At 43.8% G+C, this 19,910-nt stretch overlaps 1 pseudogene; it reads right to left on the bottom strand.

Annotated features, from left to right (window-relative positions):
- Positions 1–504: 504 nt before the first annotated feature.
- LOC123076021 (putative receptor-like protein kinase At4g00960) lies at positions 505–17,032 on the bottom strand (annotated as a pseudogene).
- Between the last annotated feature and the right edge of the window lie 2,878 nt (positions 17,033–19,910).

Genomic DNA, 19,910 nt, shown 5'->3' on the forward strand with positions numbered 1-19,910 from the left:
CCTCCCTACACCAACACATCCACATCCACTTGGAATTCAGATACTCGGTATTCTCTCCTTCACGGTAAGCATCTTCTTTATTTCTATGTCTGTCTAGTATGTGTTATGTTCATCTATGCACAGTGTTAGCACTACTAGGGATTATATGGTTGTTTCGCTATAGAAATTGCAACTCAAAACTCGGAATTCAAATTCACAAAAATACGAGCTAGAATACCTTAACATAAAGGTAAATTCTTGATTGCTAAAGTGCATATGAAAGCATATACAACATGTGACACAAAGAACGGTCTCATATGGGTGTGTAACATGCTAGAAGCACATCACATGGGAGTCATATCGTTGCATGAACAAAAAAGGAATTTCAAAAAAATTACACTGCTCGCATATATACTGGTACGTAAGCATCCACTCGTTGATATATAAAATATTGATACATAATTATAGTTACAAATTATTCACTATCAGACAAGAAAAGTGCAGTCATATACAATACAAAGCCTTTTACCTGGCTGATAACTGTGACATCGAGACAGTGGCCTTGGATGCAGAGGATGAACTGGACACAGATGTTTCACCTTGCACTCTACTTGTTGAATCAATAAAGGTGGGCCTTGCTGGTTGTATCTCTGGAGAATTTCTTGATAACAACAACATAACTACCTCTGACATCGTTGGCCTTGAAGCAGCGGCTGATTGAGTGCAGAGAAGCGCTATCTCTATTATTCTTTTTACCTCTTCTAGCATATATTCGTCATGGTCTAGCGATTCATCCACCAACTTAATCACGTTCTCATTTTCATATAGCTTCCATGCCTGTACCGACAGCAGGCATAGTCAGATGTATGTCTTAAAATAACATGAAGTGTGTGTACATAAACAAACCTCAGTACAGTAAATACAAAATGATCACATCTTCATCAACTATTAAAGGCCTGCCTATTTAAGCTTCTTACCGAGGAACGGTGCTTGGGAAAGATTCATGCGCAGTAAGTATATTGGCTATATAGCCCTTTCTCTGGCCTATTGAAAATCTGGGGACTCTCATTTTTGGATTGTCTGATGGCTGCGACGGAACACTTCATTCACTTCAGATCGTTCACAATTAGGGACGGAACGAAATTTCATTTTTCTAGAATAAGTGGTTGGACAACGCCACCTAGCCAAAAAATAATACTCTTGCACAAGTATTGAATATATCTCTGCCTAATGTGTTATTCAAATGAGATCTAGTTGGTTCGTGCCTCGCAACATGGCATGCTCTCTTGGGGAGGTTGTCATTAGTCCAATTGTCGCAAGGCCATGGGATTTTCCGCTGAAATCTCCATTAGAATGGTAGATTCTCGGTTGACTCTATATACCACACACTCATTCACTCAGACTCACCAGTCGTAAAGAACAAAAGGTTTCAGAAGTCGAAGGTACCACTGGAATTAACTAATTTTGTGGTCCATGCATGGGGGTGTGATCCTTATACAGGAGAACCACGCTCATGGTAACTCGCCTGGTAGTAAGCACTGTTGTTGCAATCATGAAGGCAAGCCAATAAAACACTCCTCTTCTTCCAATGCAAGTTTATGTGCACTACATGATTAGTCATCGAAGCTTTGTCTAGCTAACATGTATCCACAACATAGTGTTCCCAGCACTACATGGCATAGATCGAAAGCTTAGTGATGCATAAGGGTGGAGTGGTAGTTTGACTATGTAGAAATGAAATGGTTTCAATGGTAAAACTCCTCTCCTTTGCGAGTTATCTACGAGTATACGCGGTGGCTCTTTATGTGCTCTACTCTTCAACAAAATGAGCACCAACTACAATATTTGATGGTTTCTAAGTGACTGGAGCGTCTAACCGAGGATTTTTTTTTACTCGGCATAGATGGCAGCATAGTCTCCGGAGTGGTCTCATGCAAACTTCTCCTTAGGCAACCTCTTGTCTTAATAGACTTTGCATATTTGCCGACGTATAACTATGGTGTAGGTGCATGCGTGCATCATAGTCATGCAGAAGCCGAATATAAGTTTGTTGTGCTTCAAACACTTGATGCAACATTATGACCATGTTTGTTTGAGCTTCAGGAAGCAGATTCAGCTTTGCTAGTGAAGCTGAATCTGGGATCTAGAACAAACAACTATTGTGAATCAGCTTTGCCAGTGAAGTCAGTTTTGTTAGTGAAGCTGGATCTACAATCTGAAACAAACAACCATTTCGAATCAGCTTTCCCAGTAAAGCTAAATCTTGATTCAGGCCATTTTTAATGCAATTTGCTGAAGCACCTCAAAGTGTACTTCGGTGGCGAAGCTGATTCTACGAATCAGCTTTACTACTGAAGTAAATCTACAGGTGATTTGAATCCAGTCAAAGCTGAAACAAACAGGGTCTTATATAATTGTGAATCCGCTTTGCTACCGAAGTGAAACCCCCAGGTGATTCGAATCAGATCAAAGCTAAAACAAACAAGGCCTATGAGTTACTAAAGTGTCATTTAACAAAAATACTATTAAAAGCATGTTCCTAAAAAACTAACTGTTGAAGTTAATCTTGGTGAAGACTGATTCTGGGGCAACATAAACACAGGTTGATGCTTACTTAGCAAGAATTTTGTCAATTACATGTTACATCTCCAATCATATTGTGAAAACCAGCCAGGGCATTCATATCACCAAATTAGGAAGTGCAAGTATAAAGAAATATACGCATAAGAGCGAATCAAAGATGTGTGAAGTGGTTATGTAAAATATGCAAGCCATATGTGGCAATATATGGAACCAAGAGAGGTTTTCAGAAGAAAGATGGATACCGATTCAAGTAGGTATTGTGCTTCAGGCTCAAGCCTTGTATCATTGATTTTCCGACCACTTATTATTTCCAAAATAACTATACCAAAGCTGTATGTGTCAACCTTCTCCGTTAGCTGGCCTTGGATTGCATACTCGGGAGCAGTGTACCCCCTATTCAATAGTAAAATATAATTAGAAAATAAGCAATGTGCCCAATGTATTATTTGCATGTGCAAACTTACAATGTGCCTGCAAATCTAGTGCTGACATGACTATGATCATCAGGTAGGAGCCTTGCCAAACCAAAATCAGCAATCTTAGGCTGGAAGTCATATCAAGAAGAACATTGCTAGATTTTATGTCACGGTGTATGATACACACATGGAACTCTTGATGAAGATATGCAAGGCCACGGGCCATGCCAACCATGATGTTAAATCGCTGCTTCCAGTTAAGTATTCCACGTCTCTCACCTATTATGCGAGAAAATGTACATGTCAGACCATCACTTAGATGTGCAGGTCAGCACTATACTAAGCTAATCAACTTAGTTTGCAATGTTATAGATGTAATTTCCTTGTAAAGAACAAAACTACCATGGGACTAATTTCAGTCTAGCAATAGAGGTGTGACTGTAAGATTCGGTTTAGATTAATGAGACCTTCTAGAGCAATCAAATGGGGAATATTATATACCCAATCCATATAAGACGTTTTCTCACATGGTCAACTTGACATAGCCACAATTTTGCGCTAGAGGTGGACCAATAATTATTTTCATATTAATTTGGTTCATGTTGGGTTTTTCCGAACATTTTTTTGGCATGATATATAGAGTGCTTAGGAAATCTTAGGGTGGGACCTGGCCCACATGTGTCCAACCAGTGGACAAATAAGTCAAGTAGATGACAGAGAAAGGATCAAGAGAGCATACTGAATAGTAACTTGTCAAGACTACTATTGGCCATATATTCATAGACAAGGATGCATTCGGAACCCTTGCGAGAACAACCAAGAAGCCGGACAAGATTTCGATGTTGAACATTGCTAATCAGCTTCACCTCACTTTCAAAATCTTCTTTGGCCCTGCTAGTTTGCATTACTGACAACCTTTTTACTGCAACAATTTTCCCATTTTTCAACAAACCCTGTTAGAGAAGGACATTAAAAAACACTTTTTGTAATAATCTAATAAATTTCAATGAAAAAGCAACTTGGTAACATGATGTTCTTATTCTAATTTTCCATTATGTACAATTGCCTTTTGTCTGCAAATCTTCATAGTGGATTAAATATTTGAAGATCACCAGACCTTAAAGACATCTCCAAAACCTCCTTCTCCAATTTTATTTTTCTCACTGAAATTATTGGTTGCAGCCTTAAGATCGCGATAGTAAAAATTTGTTGGACCTTGCAGTTCCGTTGCTCCAAGTATATCACCTAAAAGAACATATAGTCAGCTGAGCAAACACAAAATCAAATAGAAATTAATTTTTTCCAACTAACTTCAAAACAATTTAATATGCAAAAATAGGGCAGTTCTTTTAAATGGAACTAATTACACTCGCAAATACAAAAAAAATGCTATACAATTAGTATAGCATTAGTATATTATGTCCTTGTGTAAATAGGTGAATCATGGAATTTAAGAATAACCTAGTTGTCGTGGACAAATGGAAAAATACAACCTTTCCCTAGCTACCAACACTTGATATCCTTTGCATAGTGCTACATAAATAACAGAAAAATCAAGACACAATGAATACAAAAGGAGCATCCCTAAAAAATTAATAGAAAAGGAGACCATAACTATAAAAAGAATCCAAGGTCCGCAATATAACTACAAATTATGGGATAAATTAAAGGTGTGCCCAAAGGCATATATAGACACACACGCGCGCACACACACATGTACAATATAAATTCCCTTTATATATATATTTGAATTTCACTTTGTCCGTGTGGCAAAATTGTCACTTTTCAGAAAATTTCAAACTTTTACATGTTTCCTTTATATTTGAAAACATAATTTCAAATTTGTTGTTTTGTGGGAGCGCATGATCATTGGAACCATTTTGCTTCTCTTGACATTATGTTACTTTAGGGTGGAAATTGTGTGGCGGACATGACTAATGAAAGCATGTAGTATATGATGGCAACTTCCTAAATTCACTTTATTTTCAGTGACTTCTATAAATGTGATTTACCAACAGAGATTGTTTACATATTTAACTTAATAATTAATGACAGTCCGGATACTATGGAGAAATAGGATAGTGATCTAATAACAATGGATATTGTGCGATTCATGATGGCATCAATAAATGACTGATGTTCATTAGCAATAATGCTAACATCCACAATGTGATAATGTAGTTACATATGTCAAAAAAGCCAACATATCGCTCTCTTGTTTAATCATTTGGGAGTCCTATCCAATGTATGAAGCAGGAGCCTCTCTGTCGAGTAGTACAATGATAGAACTTTATGCCATCATCATCATGGCAACATGGGACAATAGTGCCATGGCATAGAAGATGTTCTATTGAGGCATCTCACTAGATGGAACTTTCATAATCACTTCATACCCTCAAGATGACTAAATGGAAGCAACTTTTTTGAACCGGAGGCAAAAATATCACTTGCTCAATTAATTATGAATATATATTTTTGGCTGGTTAATGGCATCAACTTGGACCACGTTAATAAGCTCACAATAAAAAATAGACATGAAGTGAAGAACTTTAGCCTCTATAAAGTGGGGGTACTTCGTGACATTTACGTCTCTGAGGTTTATGTAGCTTCTTAGACCGCCAAATCCATAACAAAGCTAATAACGCTAGAAGCAACAGGAAGGCTACACCTCCTAGAATTCCTCCTACAATGGCTCCCTTCACTCTTGATTTTCCTGTAACGAATCATGAATTGTGATCTCTGAACTGAAGAGGAACATTAGTTAGAAACGTAAAGATTTCGTTGACTTGGGTTTTTGTAGAACTTATTATAATAAGCCAATTGACATCACATTTCAAGCAAACACATTCCCTGGAGCAAATAAACATGCTTACGTTCATGACAGAATAGAGAATGTTAAAATTCAAACTCATCTCAAACATTGTGTTCCAAATGTACAAAAATATGATCCAAAGTACTAAAGTTAAGTTTTAACATTATTCCCTCAAGTACTACGTACATAACTAATTCTATGTAAAGTCCAAATTATGTTGCTTCTACACACCCCATCTATGAAAACTTCTACACCTAACCCATCCAATTGATACATGAAATGTTTAATATATATGATTTTCATTTGGTTGAAATACCCTACAACAAAAGCATATACTGCAATAACTTTGGGAATTGTCTAATAAATCTGTTTTCATCGTCGAGGTAACAAGGGCTTAGGAGGGGCCATGGTTGTGATGTAATACTAGTGGTGTGTGTAAGGGGGGCTTATGTGAAGGTCATCGTGTTGGAAATATGCCCTAGAGGCAATAATAAATGGTTATTATTATATTTCTTTGTTCATGATAATTGTCTATTGTTCATGCTATAATTGTGTTATCCGGAAATCGTAATACACGTGTGAATACATAGACCACAGCGTGTCTCTAGTAAGCCTCTAGTTGACTAGCTCGTTGATCAATAGATAGTCATGGTTTCCTGACTATGGACATTGGATGTCGTTGATAACGGGATCACATCATTAGGAGAATGATGTGATGGACAAGACCCAATCCTAAGCATAGCTCAAAGATCGTGTAGTTCGTTTGCTAGAGCTTTTCCAATGTCAAGTATCTTTTCCTTAGACCATGAGATCGTGCAACTCCCAGATACCGTAGGAGTGCTTTGGGTGTGCCAAACGTCACAACGTAACTGGGTGACTATAAAGGTACACTACGGGTATCTCCGAAAGTATCTGTTGGGTTGGCACGGATCGAGACTGGGATTTGTCACTCCGTATGACGGAGAGGTATCTCTGGGCCCACTCGGTAATGCATCATCATAATGAGCTAAATGTGACTAAAGCGTTAGTCACGGGATCATGCATTACGGTACGAGTAAAGAGACTTGCCGGTAACGAGATTGAACAAGGTATTGGGATACCGACGATCGAATCTCGGGCAAGTAACATACCGATTGACAAAGGGAATTGCATACGAGATTAATTGCATACTGCCCCAAATACTTAGCGGACAAGAAGGCCGTCAACACCAAAGGTATATGTGATATACATGTAATTGATGTGTACCTTACCAGTACTCATAGTAGCTCCTGGGTATTTGATACCGGTGCGGTTGCTCATATTTGTAACTCAAAACAGGAACTACGGAATAAACGGAGACTGGCGAAGGACGAGGTGACGATGCGCATCGGGAATGGTTCCAAGGTCGATGTGATCGCCGTCGGCACGCTACCTCTGCATTTACCTACGGGATTAGTTTTAAACCTCAATAATTGTTATTTAGTGCCAGCTTTGAGCATGAACATTGTATCTGGATCTCGTTTAATTCGAGATGGCTACTCATTTAAATCCGAGAATAATGTTTGTTCTATTTATTTGAGAGATATGTTTTATGGTCATGCCCCGCTGGTCAATGGTTTATTCTTGATGAATCTCGAGCGTGATGTTACACATATTCATAGTGTGAATACCAAAAGATGTAAAGTTGATAACGATAGTCCCACAAACTTGTGGTCACATTGGTGTCAAGCGCATGAAGGCCGCCTTGGTCACATTGGTGTCAAGCGCATGAAGAAGCTCCATACAGATGGACTTTTGGAGTCTCTTGATTACGAATCATTTGACACGTGCGAACCATGCCTCATGGGTAAGATGACCAAGACTCCGTTCTCCGGAACAATGGAGCGAGCAACCAACTTATTTGAAATCATACATACCGATGTGTGCGGTCCAATGAGTGTTGAGGCTCGCGGAGGATATCGTTATGTTCTCACTCTCACTGATGATTTAAGTAGATATGGGTATGTCTACCTAATGAAACACAAGTCTGAAACCTTTGAAAAGTTCAAGGAATTTCAGAGTGAGGTTGAGAATCAACGTGACAGAAAAATAAAATTCTTACGATCAGATCGTGGTGGAGAATATTTAAGTCACGAATTTGGTGCGCACTTAAGGAAATGTGGAATCGTTTCACAACTCACGCCGCTTGGAACACCTCAGCGAAATGGTGTGTCCGAACGTCGTAATCGCACTCTATTGGATATGGTGCGATCTATGATGTCTCTTACCGATTTACCGCTCTCATTTTGGGGCTATGCTTTAGAGACTGCCGCATTCACTTTAAATAGGGCTCCGTCGAAATCCGTTGAGACGACACCGTATGAATTATGGTTTGGGAAGAAACCTAAGCTGTCGTTTCTAAAAGTTTGGGGATGCGATGCTTATGTCAAGAAACTTCAACCTGAAAAGCTCGAACCCAAGTCGGAAAAATGCGTCTTCATAGGATACCCTAAGGAAACCATTGGGTATACCTTCTACCTCAGATCCGAAGGCAAGATCTTCGTTGCCAAGAACGGGTCCTTTCTGGAGAAGGAGTTTCTCTCGAAAGAATTGAGTGGGAGGAAAGTGGAACTTGATGAGGTGATAGTCACCCCTTCCGAACCGGAAAGTAGCGCAGCACGGGAAAATGTTCCTGTGGTGCCTACATCGACTGGGGAGGAAGTTAATGATGATGATCATGAAGCTTCGGATCAAGTTGCTACTGAACTTCGTAGGTCCACAAGGACACGTTCCGCACCAGAGTGGTACGGCAACCCTGTCCTGGAAATCATGTTGTTAGACAACGGTGAACCTTCGAACTATGAAGAAGCGATGGCGGGCCCGGATTCCGACAAATGGCTAGAAGCCATGAAATCCGAGATAGGATCCATGTATGAAAACGAAGTATGAACTTTGACTGACTTACCCGATGATCGGCGAGCCATAGAAAATAAATGGATCTTTAAGAAGAAGACAGACGCAGATGGTAATGTGACCATCTATAAGGCTCGACTTGTCGCTAAGGGTTATCGACAAGTTCAAGGGGTTGACTACGATGAGACTTTCTCACCTGTAGCGAAGCTGAAGTCCGTCCGAATCATGTTAGCAATTGCCGCATACTATGATTATGAGATATGGCAGATGGACGTCAAAACGACATTCCTTAACGGCTTCCTTAAGGAAGAGTTGTATATGATGCAGCCGGAAGGTTTTGTCGATCCTAAGAATGCTAACAAAGTATGCAAGCTCCAGCGCTCAATCTATGGGCTGGTGCAAGCATCTCGGAGTTGGAACATTCGCTTTGATGAGATGATCAAAGCGTTTGGGTTTACACAGACTTATGGAGAAGCCTGTGTTTACAAGAAAGTGAGTGGGAGCTCTGTAGAATTTCTCATATTATATGTGGATGACATACTATTGATGGGAAATGATATAGAATTCTTGGAAAGTATAAAGGCCTATTTGAATAAGTGTTTTTCAGTGAAGGACCTTGGAGAAGCTGCTTATATATTAGGCATCACGATCTATAGAGATAGATCAAGATGCCTCATTGGTCTTTCACAGAGTACATACCTTGACAAGATATTGAAGAAGTTCAATATGGATCAGTCTAAGAAGGGGTTCTTGCCTATATTGCACAATTGAGCACGGCTCAATGCCCGACCACGGCAAAAGATAGAGAAAAGATGAGTGTCATCCCCTATGCCTCGGCCATAGGTTCTATTATGTATGCCATGCTGTGTACCAGACCTGATGTAAACCTTGTCGTGAGTTTGGTAGGAAGGTACCAAAGTAATCCCGGCATGGAACACTGGACATCGGTCAAGAATATCCTGAAGTACCTGAAGAGGACTAAGGATATGTTTCTCGTTTATGGAGGTGACGAAGAGCTCGTCGTAAAGGGTTACGTCGACGCTAGCTTCGACACAGATCTGGATGACTCGAAGTCACAAACCAGATACGTGTATATTTTGAATGGAGGAGCAGTAAGCTGGTGCAGTTGCAAGCAAAGCGTCGTGGCGGGATCTACATGTGAAGCGGAGTACATGGCAGCCTCGGAGGCAGCACAGGAAGCAGTCTGGATGAAGGAGTTCATTACCGACCTAGGGGTGATTCCCAATGCGTCGGGCCTGATGACTCTCTTCTGTGACAACACTGGAGCTATTGCCCTTGCGAAGGAGCCCAGGTTTCACAGGAAGACCAGGCATATCAAGCGTCGTTTCAACTCCATTCGTGAAAGTGTTCAAAATGGAGACATAGATATTTGTAAAGTACATACGGACCTGAATGTAGCAGATCCGTTGACTAAACCTCTCCCTAGAGCAAAACATGATCAACATAATGAGCTCAATGTGACTAAGGCGTTAGTCACGGGATCATGCATTACGGTACGAGTAAAGAGACTTGCCGGTAACGAGATTGAACAAGGTATTGGGATACCGACGATCGAATCTCGGGCAAGTAACATACCGATTGACAAAGGGAATTGCATACGGGATTAATTGAATCCTCGACATCGTGGTTCATCCGATGAGATCATCGTGGAACATGTGGGAGCCAACATGGGTATCCAGATCCCGCTGTTGGTTATTGACCGGAGAGGCGTCTCGGTCATGTCTGCATGTCTCCCGAACCCGTAGGGTCTACACACTTAAGGTTCGGTGACGCTAGGGTTGTAGAGATATGAATGTGCAGAAACCCGAAAGTTGTTCGGAGTCCCGGATGAGATCCCGGACGTCACGAGGAGTTCCGGAATGGTCCGGAGGTGAAGAATTATATATAGGAAGTCCAGTTTCGGCCACCGGGAAAGTTTCGGGGGTTATCGGTATTGTACCGGGACCACCGGAAGGGTCCCGGGGGTCCACCGGGTGGGGCCACCTATCCCGGAGGGCCCCATGGGCTGAAGTGGGATGGGAACCAGCCCTTAGTGGGCTGGGGCGCCCCCCATGGGCCTCCCCCCTGCGCCTAGGGTTGGAAACCCTAGGGTGGGGGGGCGCCCCACTTGGCTTGGGGGGGAAGCCACCCCCCTTCCCCCTTGGCCGCCGCCCCCCGCCTTGGAGATCCCATCTCCCAGGGCCGGCGCCCCCCAGGGGGCCTATATAAACGGGGGGGGGGGAGGGAGGGCAGAACCACAACAGCCTTGGGCGCCTCCCTCCTCCCCTGCTACACCTCTCCCTCTCGCAGAAGCTCGGCGAAGCCCTGCCGAGACCCCGCTACTTCCACCACCACGCCGTCGTGCTGCTGGATCTCCATCAACCTCTCCTTCCCCCTTGCTGGATCAAGAAGGAGGAGACGTCGCTGCTCCGTACGTGTGTTGAACGCGGAGGTGCCGTCCGTTCGGCACACGGTCATCGGTGATTTGGATCACGGCGAGTACGACTCCATCAACCCCATTCATTGGAATGCTTCCGCTCGCGATCTACAAGGGTATGTAGATGCACTCCTTTCCCCTCGTTGCTAGTATACTCCATAGATGGATCTTGGTGATGCGTAGGAAATTTTAAAATTCTGCTACGATCCCCAACACATCGTATGTTCAATCATCGAGTTTTTAAATAATTTTAGCTGACTCATGGACTGTGACCAACTCCTATGTCAAGAGAGATAATGAGTGAAGTGCTCTATGACTGGATCAAGTACAAAGCAAGACCACCTCAAAGCTCCCTCCAAAGTGTCTTGGGTTACTTAACACAAGGGCACCTCGAATTCTGCCTTCCCATGTCAATATGAGCCTTACTCAGTCCCTCGAATCATTATAGCCAACCTTAAGCCTTGCTAGGATCCTTGGAGGGGGTGCCTCTCCCCTTGAATTCATTCAAGTCAAAATTAATGGTTACATGTCCATGGGTGAATTTATATAGGCTAAGGATACTTGACAAATGACCAAGACTACCTTTGATGAGGTACGTAGGACAGGTCAGATAGGTACGAGCAGCTCTGGCCCTGATTTTTTAGGGTAGTTCGTCAGTATTTCCACTTCAAAGCACATCAAGTTTTTGCGATTCCGCATAATCTTTGGTGATGTTGTTGTCTTTTCTTGGGCATACTCTTCCACCATGCGATATAGTTGGTCGATGGTTCATGGATCTTGGTAAATTGCTGTTGATGGCTAGGTTTACTTCTGCCTAACACAAGGCTAGCATGAAGGTATTAATTAGATTGTGTTTGAGGCATTGATGATTTGCCTCCAGGTCTTCTGAAAACTTCTCGAGGAAATTTTGAGCGGGAAAATCTCACACATGTCCATCAGGTAACACCCTCGAAGACATGGATGGTAGTGTGTATTTTTCAAATAAGTAGAGATGGTTCTAGTCTCAATCATACTGCATCAAAGTAGCATGCTAGAATATGTTTAAGAAGGTCACTGAATGTCCATCTTGATGGGGTTTCAACATTGCTCACCTCGTGTGGTGTTGATGGTGTTCGTCGTGGTAATACATGTCGTTTTCATCTCACTCAGAATATTTTGGCAAACTACCTCAGAATGTTCTTGGTAAGTGTGAGTCCTCACTACCGTGTTTCTGCGTACATGTTATTCCAAAGTCATCACATTCTCTTCCAAGTGCTTGTGCGTTCCTTCGTGGTGGTCATTTTTGATGTGGCCAGCTTGAAATGTGTTCCTTAACATGTTACCATGTGCACCTTCTGGGGAGGCCTATTCAGTACAAGTTCCTTTTAATGTGGGACTTCTCTAGGAGAACATGAATGGTTGAGTTGGGAAGCAAAGTGGTGAAGGTTGGTCCATAATAAGGATTGAAACATTGATCTCCATTTGCAATAGACACTCAAACCATTTTAGGTAAGTTGGTGGCATTGAAGGTGAGAGCTTCACGTTCGAAGGTCCAGGATCCTCTTGGTGCACATGATACTCTTGACTTGGTCTTCTAATATTCTTCTCCGAATCTGACTGGTTGACTATGACTAGTCGTTTGGTTGTTTTGCCTTGATTTTGACAATTTGCTTCATAGATGCCATGTAGACCTTGGGGTGAAATCATTTAAGGAATAATTAATCACCGAAAAAAGCTATTCTAGTCATGCCACCACCAAACATTGGCGCACATGGTGCAATAAAACACAAAACAACAAAACTTCACCAAGCACTATGTTGCAGGCCTTCATCGCGGCGGAACCCATGCTGACACTGTTGGTGGTGTTTCGTATCTTCTTCACATAGTAGGTGGACGTCGGATGTTGTGACTGGCAGTGGTCATCCTGTTGGCATGGTGACTAGGCGCACAGGCAAGCACCTCTATTTGTAGATCAGATCCAGTGATTGGTGTAGCATAGCAGGCTCATGAGACATGTTGTGATGCACCATGTGTTGGTTCGATCTTGTGAGGAGGATATGTGAGGCATGACACTCCTCTCCCTCACTTCTATTGGCAAACACCGACGATGTCGGATATGGTCAACTGCTGGTCCAAGTGGGTTCCTTCCACGACTGGCATCTAGCCGGCACATCTAGTGGCAGTAGTTGCGAGGCCCTCCTGTGGTGCGCATGGCAACTACCGATGAGACAGCGGCGCGACAGTGATCGTAAGTGTTGCGATGGTGCCTTCCGTTCAATACTTTCTTATCTGGCTGGCTAGTCGGGAATGGTAGAGTGGTGGGAAGTGACTATGGTAGCTCACATTGCAGTTGTATTCTCTCCATGTAACAAAAGAAAAGTTTTAAGAAGGAGAAACCGTTTTGTGATGGCTTCTCTTAGAAGCTATAGCAGCCACTATATCAAACAATTGTTTTGATCGGGAGATGATTTATGTACGTTCTTGCTAAATTTGGCACCATTTAGCGGGATTATTAGATGATTTCATAGAGTGAGCATAATGTCGCGTGGAGGCTCCCCGACCTCTATGGTAGTGGAAATTTCATGGGAAAATTAGAATTGTGGGAAAACCCCATGATCAAGTCTTCTATCTGGATTAGGAAGCGTCGATGCCCACACTAAAGTGTTGGTTCGAAGATGCTGCTTGGAAGGGGGGGGGGGCGTTGATAGCACATTGGCTAACGTTGATTGGATGACCAGCCGAATCGGCATGCGAGTGGTGATTCTTTCTTGAAGGCGTTCAACTCACATACCGCTCGACTAGTAGATTCCTTCAACGTCATAAGATTTGGGCTAGGATTTAGACGTTTACATGAAGGGCGTCAGGTTTTTAAGCCAATTTGCTCCACAACAATGTATGATTTTACTTGGAATTGCATTCATTAGTAAATACTAGTTCTAAGAAAATATGTAAATACAGTTGCACATTTTTGGTGGACATCCAACTATGGTTGCGCATCGGTGTGTGGATGTAAAACTGCAGTTGCGCGCGGTCAATTGGCATGCAACTATAGTTAAGCGCACCTGGCGGGCATGCAACAGTAGTTACGGATGGCCGGTGCAACTACAGTTGCAGCTGCATGCAGCTAGTGGGTGTGCAACTGTAGTTAGAGGCGTGCAACCACAATGGCACACGATCAGCTATAATGTGACTATTGTTAAGTGCACCCTAAGGACATGCAACTACGGTTGCACGCAACTGACGAGGGGTGTTATCATTGCAGACAGGTGTGCAACATGCAATTGTAGTTACGAGCGGCTTGGCGGATGTGCATCTATAGTTGTGTGCGGCCTGGTGGGCGTGTAATTGCAGTGGCGCATAACAAATAAATACCAAAAAAGTTTAGAAGTTCTTTAGTTTGATACCAATATTTGGCACCACAAAATTTGACAAAACCAAAAGTTATCAACCTTTTAAAACTTTTTAGATATTGGCAAGAAAAATTGGTACTCAACCAATTGGTAGCCTATTTTCGGACTTACACATTAGCATACCAAATATTGACATCAAAGCAATCAGGCTCGCAAATCAATCAAACGGAAAAACAAAAGAAAACCAATATATTGTAGACAAGCTAGTTAACATTTAGTTCATACATAATATTGGTGTGATCTCAACAGAACTATTTCTGAATCAACTAACATCAACATAGGATATTTTCTATTATCTCTTTCCTTTTTCCATTTCCTTTCCTTTTCTTTAATCTTCTTTCTCTGTTATTTTTTCACATGCGACAAACGAGGGATGAGAAACTATAGTTATGGGCAGGCGGTGGAAATGCAATTCTAATTGTGCCCAAGCGACGGATTTACAATTGTGCTTGGCCGTGGAACTATAGTTGTGCTTGCGCGAGAGACGGAGGATGTGCAGTTATGTGTGGCCAACGATTGTAGTTGGGTGGGTGGGTGAGATGGACATACAATTGTGTATACAGGCATGTGTGCAACTGCACATACCTGCGGGTGATGGACGTGCAGTTTCGGTAGGTTAGTGGCGTGCAACTTGTAGTTGCGCGGGTGAAGGAAGTGCAAGTGCGCAATTGTGCGTGCTATCGTAGTTGCACATAGGTGGCGGACGCTTTTTTGCACTGGGTTGGTGGCGGTGCATCCAAAGTTCCGCGTGGGAAATAGATGTACAATTTTATTGGCACGTAGACAAAAGTTTGTACAATTCATGTCAGCGGCAGCGTACAATTGTGTTTGGCTGATAGGTGTGCAACTCTAGTTGCGTGTGTAAGATGAATGTGCAGTTACATCCACACAACCACGTGTGCAACTAATTGCATATGGATGTGAGGTCATATCTCACGTCTACATCAAATATAGTCAGACCCTAATTTTTATTCTCAAATGATAAGTACCGAACGTTTGATATGAACACATGGCAACCCAAACTTTTTTGATGACAAGTTTAGTTGAACAGAGGATAGCAAGTTAGGGGCAAGCACGACAAATTTTTTGGAAGAAAATAAACTGAAGCACGAAAATTGTCATGCTTAAAGTTGTCATCCTCACGTCACTAAATTTGCCGTTGAAAGCGTTCAAAGTTGCCATGTGCTCATGCCGAACGTTCAATACTTATCCCAAAGTTCCTCTAATTCCTCAGCCAGATATTTTCCCTTGCCACACTTTCCTGATAGCGGAATCGGGGTCATTTTTACTATGTTTGAGATGCTTTGTATTTTCGTCGACATTTTTAATAGGTCTGATTCTTAAAAGAATGAGTAATTTAGGAGTGTGCTACACTGAATCCTAGTTACGTACGGTCAATAACTGTGTGATTTTGGAAAAATAGTATATACTCCCACGTTCCTTTTTTACTTCACATATAAGATTTGTATCTAGTCAAATTTTATAAACTTTGACCATTTTTTTATCAAAAAATATCAATAACTACAATATTATCAAATATACATATTATGAAACTATATTCCATAATGAATCTAAAGATATTCATTTGGTATTGTATAAATGTTGATATTTTTTTTATAAGTTTGGTTTAAATAGAAATACTTCAGATAAAAGTTATACGCAAACAGAGAAGGAACGGAGGGAGTACTGTGCTAATAAGTCACGCGTGAAAGACGAGGAACTCACCAGAGCGCAAGTAGGGCGCGAGGTCTGCGGTCTCGTTAGCTGGGAAGAACGGCTTATCAGAGTATCTCATGTAACACCCCACGTCCACTGCGCGGCCGTCAGAATTGGGCGGGCACAGGTCAATGTTGCTCGAAGCTACCTCCAGGCACTGCGCGCAGCCGCCCGCCCCGACCGTCTCCACACACTGCGCCATGGCGTACACGCCGGCGCCCGCGGCCATCGCAACGAGCCGCGGGAAGCGAGGCACTGCGATCGCGAGGTCGCTGACCAGCGCCTGCACAGCGCCGCCGGCCATGGTGGAGCCGTTGCAGATCTGCTTGTTGCCAGGGCCCGTGGATTCGTTGAAGAAAGGCAAGCTCTCGTACCGTACGATGCAGCCGTCGAGGATGGCGCGCCCGCCGCTGGCAGCGCCGCAGGCAGGGTGGACGTGCGACGCAGCGGCGTCGAAGCATGCGACGCAGTCTCTCCCGGTGACGTATGGGCGGCACTGCGCCAACGCGTACGTCGGCGCGACGGTGCGCGGCTGAAACACGGTGGCGAAGCCGCCGCCGGCGGAGAGGTTAGCGCGGAGTTCGGCAAAGGTGGAGTTAAGGGCGGAGAGGAAGGCGGCCGTGGACGTGACGTTGTACAGGCTGCACCCTTGGCTGAGCAGCATAGCCTGCGGGTCAGCGACTGTGAACGGAACCAGCGCGGAGGTGATCGCCAGCACTAGTGCCGGCAACAGCGGGGAGTGAGCCATGCGGGGCATCCGCGCCACCGGCGAGAGGAGAGGAGAAATCACCGTGAACTCTGGGTTTTGGACGAGAGTATTTGGGTTGTATATTTGGAAATCGGCAAGTGTGCAGTGCAAGGAGGACGTGATTGTTTTCCGGTGGTATAAATACGAGCATTTTACCGTATAAGGACGAGCGAATACATCCCATCCATACCTGCAAAAAAAAAAAATCCCATCCATACAGTAGATGCAGTGGTCTAGATTGATCGATACCCTGTGACCAAAGTAGCGTAGTGTTTTGCAGTCAAGGCAAACTGGCCGGACAGATGGAAAAAAGAGCACCTATACATCAGGTATCTTGGGGAATTTGAGGATTTGCCACACCTTTCCCTGCATTTTGAGGATTTGCCCTCCTTTTTATCGACGTTGATGATTTACCACAACTTTGTCAGAAACTTGAGGATTTGCCCTTTCTAACCGATTTGAAATTACACTATAGTTTGAATGACCAAAATGCCACTCTTGCCAAAACCAATCCAAATTAGATGCTTACGTCTTCTCCTCTGTTCGTCCCGCAGCCGACTGCTCGATTACCTCATCCACCTGCCGCCCTGTGTTGTGCTGCTGGTGCTCCTCCTCTCCCCACGCTCCAGTAGCGTCGCCGAGCTGCTGCTGCTCCTGTGCGTGTGCCGGATGTGGTGCGCGGAGGGTGCCGTCGGCGGTCCGAGCCCGGGGACGGTGGTGTCTGTCCATGGTGAGCTCGGCGAGGGCGCGCCAGACAGGGGGCGAGCTCGTACTACGGCGGTTTTCTCCGTGTATGCAACAGTAGCAACAGCAACAGCCAGGCGCCCAGGTGCTAGAGCGCGCACGCACACAACACACGCACAGATCACGCACTCAAGCCCAGGTGCCAAAGCATGCACGCACAAAATGTACGTACAGCACTAACTAACACACACAAGCACGCCCAGGTACATGCACGCCTAGCACACATCGCGCACGGCCAGGTGCTAGAGCACACAGCGCAGATAGAGCACTCACGCCCAGGCACACATCCGGTGGCCACCCGCCTCGAGGCGTCGCCATCTGTCCGGCTCGAGCGCGACATGCTTTTCAAGGAGGCCGTCCAGTGGTCGCCGCTGTCCATGGCGGACCGCGAGCTCGACGGCGATGAGGCCTGCCTGCCGGATTGAGTCAATAGAGTGGATACGTGCGTCGCCGGCAGCCGCTTCTTGCCCCGTGCGACGCGTACGCCTGATGATGCTGCTCGCTGGCCTCCCGCCTCGACGATGAGAGCGTTCCTCGCAACGCCAGTCATGCTGCTCGCCGAGGCCGTCCGCGTGGCCACTGCAGCCTCGCGCGGCACCGGCCCGAACGGCGGTACAGGAAGGTTCTGTGCCACGAGATAGCGAGCGAGGAGCAGATATGGCAGGGGGAGGCGGCAGCCTGACAGAGGTCAGCAGCGGTTGGGGATAGCCGGCGGCGAAGCAGCAGCAACCGGGGAGAAGAGAGGCGAAGGGGAGGTCGACGCGACGCCCAATAGGTGAGAGAGAATGGGAGAGATCCGAGTGTTCAGGGGTATTTTCGTCATCTCATGGTGGGCCTATCTTGTCGGGGGTAAATCCTCAAGTTTTTGGCAAAGTTGTGGCATATCATCAGTGTCAAAATAAAGGAGGGCAAATCCTCAAAGTGCAGGGAAAGGTGTGGCAAATCCTCAAATTCCCCATCTTAAAATCCTTTCGCTTCTGCTTCGGTACAACTCATCTAACTAATTAAGAGTTAGAAGCCAATTTCTCTAAAAAAACAAGATTTAGCAGGCTTTCAAAATAAAATTTTAGGTTAAGTTGCCAGAATAAGCAAAAAAAAAAGTGAGCAACTTATTTCGGCAACCACCCATAATAAAAGCCCAAAAACAAATTGCACGTACATGGTATGACACGTGCATCAACCGATGAAACGATAAATTGCCGAGAAAATCCCCGCAAAAAAAAATTGCCTAGAAAATATCCATGCAACGGATGGCTGAGTGCTGACACGACTCAGTACAAGTACTTATTTTTTGTGGTGGCAGCACTAGTAAATTGCACCGTAAAAGACCTCCTCAATATTGCTAGGAGAGATAGTCCTGTGAAACTTCACATCTTTCATGCGGCCTTTTAGACTGGTTTGAAAGAGAAAAAATATCGAAGTTCATGGGGAAAGCAACATAAGCGATGCAAGGATAATAGTTTTTTTTTGTGAAGTATAGTTTTTCTTGTGGGGATAATAGTTTGTGAAGAGTGACTATAGTTCAGTCAATCTTGAAATAATTATTTATCAATCGATATTGTTAGTCATCTGATCAAAAATTTCTCATCTCTTCTATTACTTCTAGTTTTCTTTGTATCTTAATAATTGATGAACACGTCTGAAGTACTTCCTGGAAAAATAACATTGGACTATTCTTAGCGGTGACTTGAAATTGTTACTCTCTCTATCCCATAATATAAAATATTTTTATGGTGTCCGTGAAAATAAAATGTTTTTGTGGGAGTATTTCTTAGCCGCATGAGACTTGAATATTCCAAGTCCACGGATATCGACAGCTAGCATACGGTAGCTGAAAGATAAATTGTAAATTGTAATGTTGTGACCTCGTGGGAGACTAAGAGTAGAATCACTCGCCCTTCGAATAAGAGTAGAATCACTCAAGCACTACTATAGTATCCACGTTTCATCTGGCTTGTGATATGTAGGGCGTATGCTAGTTGAAAGAGAAATTGTAAATTGTAATGTTGTGACCTTGTGGGAGACTAAGAGTAGACTCACTCAAGTACTAGAATATCCACGTGCTCCATAGCACGGTCAAAGCAAGAGAAAACTATACGTCGTGGTTAACTCGCTCTTACCCTTCGCTCCTACACAAGGGCAACCAGTGGCTAGGGTTCTCATGCCTCCGACCAGTGCTGCCGCCAGTCTGCCTTATCTTTCGTGGTCTTAGTGA

Source organism: Triticum aestivum, chromosome 3D (assembly GCF_018294505.1).
Source record: "Triticum aestivum cultivar Chinese Spring chromosome 3D, IWGSC CS RefSeq v2.1, whole genome shotgun sequence".
NCBI lineage: Eukaryota > Viridiplantae > Streptophyta > Magnoliopsida > Poales > Poaceae > Triticum > Triticum aestivum.